The sequence below is a fragment of the Echinops telfairi genome, unplaced genomic scaffold (assembly GCF_000313985.2).
Source record: "Echinops telfairi isolate 266 unplaced genomic scaffold, ASM31398v2 ScPeMD7_7458;HRSCAF=8496, whole genome shotgun sequence".
Taxonomy (NCBI): Eukaryota; Metazoa; Chordata; class Mammalia; order Afrosoricida; family Tenrecidae; genus Echinops; species Echinops telfairi.
This window is the reverse complement of record NW_022111358.1, coordinates 27,289,014-27,293,795: the sequence shown is the minus strand read 5'-3', so window position 1 is coordinate 27,293,795 and position 4,782 is coordinate 27,289,014. Positions and strand designations below refer to the sequence as shown.

The window sequence follows — 4,782 nt, the reverse complement described above, 5'->3', positions numbered from 1 at the left end:
GTGTACAGAACAGAGAAACCTGCAGGGCCCAGACCAGACCACCAGGGGTTTGAGTTGGCTAAATGGTAGGTAAAAAAATGGGACAGATGAGGAGCATGTGGTTACAAGGAGTGGTTCCTACAACCCCCCTAGGACTGAACTCCCCTCACCTGCCCACCTCCACTTGGTGCCCCCATGCCTCTCCCTCACAGTGCTTCTTTATGCCCACAGCCAGGTGACGTCGTGCGTGACTCAGGACTGAGCTTTATTATGGGGGTGCCAAAAGGGGACCCGGGCGTCTGTTGTCGCCAGGAAGAGTAGAGCCCATCTCTCTCCACGTAGAGTAGCTGGTGTGTCTGTTCTCTGATCAAAGCCATCTCTGGGTCAGCAACCGCCTGGCAGCATGTCCCTTACCTTGGCTGGAGAGGGGAGCTGCTGGCACTGAAAGGAACAGAAACAGGCAAATGAGAGCTCAGGCTGGGTTGCAAACGCCCCGTCTTCTTAGCTCAGCCTTCTCTGTGGGCAGCAGGAGGTAGCATTTACTATTAGGTGTCTGGGTATGCTGGCATCCACAACTTCTAACTGCTTTCCTTGGGCAACAAGGGGCTCCCAGAATGGTGGTTAGGGCGCTTCTCCTGCTCTACATTCTGGTGGCTGCTGGTTCAAAGACAGGACCCTCTCCCTCCACGGAGTCAGGAGAGACGGAGGAGAAGCATGCTCTCCACCTGCCCTGCATCTCTGGGTACACACATACTACTTCCCAACCTGGCCCAACACGCTCCTTTGGTCGGCCTAGGAGCATTTCTATGTTCCCTGGTTTCAATGGGTCTGGTTTGCAGGGGCAGAATTGGGACCAAGTGGTTATTCCTCCAGGTTCTAGTCTTGTAACCGTGCTTATAAAACAAACAACTCCCTAAAAACCATAAGGTGTCATCGGGGTACTCCGAGCTCTAGCCAGGTACCCTTCTGGGGCTGAACTGCCACAGCACATGTGGTTGCCCAGCACCCAACCACACAGTAGAGCAAGAATTGCCAGCCTCTCCCACCCCTTCTGCCCCGGGAAGTGTGTCTCGGGATCAGTCCTGCTCTGTCTTTTCTCATCCATTTCTTCCAGCTCTTCTTTCAAAGTGGGTGTCTACCTTGCCCGCCTAGTCTAGATGAGAGGTCTTCATAGCCACTGAACTGCCCCTGGGGAAGAAGTAAGGCAAGAGAGCGCTCTAGCAGGCCTGGACCCCCTTCCCCTCTGTGGTTTTCACGAGCCACCCCCACTGAGTGAGTCACTAGAACCTGGAGCATTGCCGAGCTGCCAGCAGCCATTTCCCTCCTCCCCTATCCCAGCCAGGCAGCTCTGCCCCCACAAGGCCCAGCACCCACTGTCTTCCTACCCACAGGGCCCTAGCCTCCTCCTCCATCCCCGGATCTGCACACCCTGAGACCGAGTGAGCAAAGGATGGTGAGAGCCCCAGCACGTGCACGGGAGAGCAGACTTACCAGCCAGGAAAGCAGGCACCCAATCTGGTGGGCATTGGGAGGATGGGAGGCAGGACAGGCTCAGGGGAGAAAGAGGTGTCTCCTGGCTCCCTCTATATTTACGGTTTCTCTTTCGCAGCCTGCCTCCTCGGACATCATGGACTGCCATCTCTCGCCCTCCTCCAGGGCCTGGGAAGTTGGAGAAAAGGGGTCTGCCTGAGTGACTTCACAGTGCGTAGTTCACATATCTATCCAGATCTCTTCCCAGTCACACCGGCAAGCTGCTAAATCCAAGGCCAGTACCAAACTCCCTGTCCATTTCCCTCCAGCCCCTTAGCTCCAGGGAGCTGGGAATTCTGGGATCACTACCTCTTCCACTGACTTCAAGTCCTCCCTCTTGAACCCCCAGAGCAGGGTCCACGCTCTGACCCAGGCTTGCGGATCGGCTCTGGCCCTCTTGGCTCAACGTTGGGAGTGTGAGGCAGGCCTGGTGGAGACTGGGGTCTGAGGCTCCACCCTTGGAGAATTTTTACTCCCTCTAATGTGCCTCAGTGGAGGGTGGGGAGGGAAAGGGGGAAGGACAGAGGATCTACAGAATTTGTCGCCCTCTATACCTTCCTTTAGCTGCATGCTCTTCCTCAGTGCTATGGGTTCCAGAGTAGAAACAGCAGCTACCTGGCGCCCCCCCATCCCCCTCCGTACCCAGCATCCAATATGAATGGCCAGTTCCACACATGGGATCACAGGCATCAGTTTTCAGACTTCCCCTCTGTCACTTCCCCATTCAGGCCTCTCCATGATCTCCCCTGACAAGAGAATCTCTGTCTGTCCGGCTCCCTTTGCTCCCTGTTGGTGGTAAAGAAGTTAGAAGTTCAGCCAAGCCAGTGGGGAGAAGGATGAGGGGCAAATGGGCGAATAGGGTGAGGCTGGGACTATGTGGGAGGCAGATCTTGCTTCTCCTCAAGGGCCTGGGAGATTAGAAGATGATTCTGGGGACAAGGGAAGGTGTTGTAAGCCTGGAGAGTGGGACAAAGTTGCTATCTGCGCTGCTTTGCAAACCTGGTGTCTCTCCCTGCCCCTGTACCAACTGAGCTTAATGAAGCAGAGAACAAAGAATGCAGAATCTTTTCATGAGAGAGGAGGAGGAGGGCAGGAAATGCCACCTTTGGCAACCTGGTGAGATAGGCCCCATGTCTCCTTCCTCCTTCCCCTCTTTAACCCCAACATCTGAAAGTGGAGGAGGCAGGCAGGTGGGGGGGTGGGCAGCTGGAAACTTGCCTTGCTCTCCAGTGCGGCCCCCCCACCAGCAGAGCCAGATGGGCTCCACGTGCTCTGGGGCTGGCACCACACAGACTCGGCCAGTCCTGACTCAGCCGTTTGGGCCTGGCATTGAAATTCTACCTCTGTCCTATGCTCACCTGTGGGGTAGGAGGTAGAAGATCACTCCTCATTACATTTTTTAACACAACTCTCCCCAGTGGCTTATATTACAAGGAAACGTGTTCCAGGATCTTAAAAAAGAATCCACATTTTGTCTTCATTAGGGATTAGGGGACTTATTTCTTGGCTAAGGGAGTTGGGGTAATTGATGCCTTTCCTTCTTGTGAGCCTTAAAGAACATGGTAAAACCCCATGGGAAGGGGCGGCATAGAGGCAAGGGAACGGATGAGCTGGCTTTGGGCATCGGGTGGATGAGAATAAGACCTCTAGGAAAGTTTCTCAGAGCAGCACCTGCCTGACGTGGGCTCTGGGCAAAGGAGAATAAGACCCTGCCATCCTTGTCCCTCATACCCACGTACCTTTCCTCTCCTGGTTCCCAGGAGCTCTGTCAATCCAGGAACCTCAAAGCTAACCAAGGACTGATACAATCGATTGCCCTACTCTGGTTCTCTGTTTCCACATCTGTAAATGAAGGGATCAAGCAAGATGAGCTCCAAGTTTCTTTCCTTGCAACAGTAGGTTCTATGATTCACACCCCAAAAGGCACAGGCCTCATTTGCATGCTGCTTTGCATGTAATCTCCATAGCACTTGTTTTATGTCAAACTGTTCAGAAAGATCTCCAAATCTTGCCCTTCTCCTCTCCCCCATCACAGTGCCTGGTCCTACGGTCCTAGCCCATGTCTTCTTTCTTCAAGCATCTCAAAGCCCTGTCCTCACGCTCTTGTCCAAGAGTTGACAGCACTGGGACAAGCCCTAGCCAACGAGACCCAGCAGCAAGAAGAGAGACTCACCTACTATTCTGGGTGCAACCTGGGGTCCCAGACTTGAAGCAGCCGGTGCTGGCTCCATCCCTTTGAGGGACCTGGCAGTTGGGGGAAAGCCTGGCACCTTTCTCCAGTGACGCCCTGCCTCCACCACCTCGCATTCTCCATGCCAGAACGCAAAGTGGCCAGTGATTGATGGGCCTGGGTTCCCGGTAACCGCACCCAGTGGCCCAATCCTCCTCCCTTACCCAATCCCTCCCCTGTCCCTATTCAGAGATCAGATTGTCTCATGTTGGTCCCTGAGGTCCCATTAATTAAAAATACATCCAATTAAATGGCAGGTGAAAACGTGCTATTGGAGCTCTCCACCCCCTGCCCCAGCTTGGTACCCCCTCCCCTCCCTTCTAAGGCTCAGCTGTGCTTTGAGCTGAGAAAAAAAAGAGAGAGAGAGTAAGAAACAGAGAGAGAGAGAGAGAAGAGGAAGACATAAAAGTGGGGGTGGGGAGGGTTGTTTGAACCTCTGCCAGGGTAGCATGTGCCAGCCTGGGAGGGTGGCACTGTGCCTTGGTGTCTAATTTCTGGAGGTGTGAGTAGGTTTAGTCAGCTGGGTACCCAACTCCATTCCCCTTAAAGGGGCAGAGGGCAGCCGGAGGGTGTGGCTAGCTGTGCGTGCCCTCCTCCTGGACTTGGCAGGTGAAGGGAAGAAGGATAAATTGTAGTGGGGCTTCAGCGAGGGGTGTGGTGGTCAGGAGTTGAGCAAGCCAGAGGCCTCTGTTCTTGGTACATCCCTTACTCTTCCTCAAACTGGTGAGAAGACAAGGAGTCAGCTGGAACCCAGGGGCCAGGGCATGGTGACACTTCTCGGTCTGGCTGTGCCTACCGGTACCCACAGAAAAGCTGAGGAGAGCCCAAGGGCGGGAGGAAGGAAGGTGTGCGAGCAATGGGTCCCAGAAGATACAAGAGAGATGGATGCCCCAGGGTCCCAGCCTTTACAGCTAAAGCAGCCTGGAGGAGCTGGTGCCGTTGGCCCCTTCTCTGGGCAAAGAGAAGCAGCAGCCTGGCAGGTCAACTTCCTTGATGAGCACTGAGCTCTTCTACGCTTCTCCGTACACAGCCCCTAGCACTTG

General features: G+C 54.6%; 1 protein-coding gene across 9 annotated transcripts in view; it reads right to left on the bottom strand.

Moving 5' to 3' along the window:
* Nucleotides 1–215: 215 nt before the first annotated feature.
* Nucleotides 216–4,782, bottom strand: part of CDK12 (cyclin dependent kinase 12) — a 58,726-nt gene continuing 54,159 nt past the window's right edge. For 3 of the 9 annotated variants that reach the window (XM_045299705.1, XM_045299714.1, XM_045299716.1), the window contains 3 exons: nt 2,152–3,753; nt 1,471–1,638; nt 216–420 (listed from right to left, as the gene is read on the bottom strand). The gene's annotated coding sequence lies outside the window, so the exon portion shown is untranslated. The remainder of the gene's footprint in view (nt 421–1,470; nt 1,639–2,151; nt 3,754–4,782) is intronic. The other 6 variants (XM_045299706.1, XM_045299707.1, XM_045299710.1 and 3 more) reach the window with 4 other exon arrangements.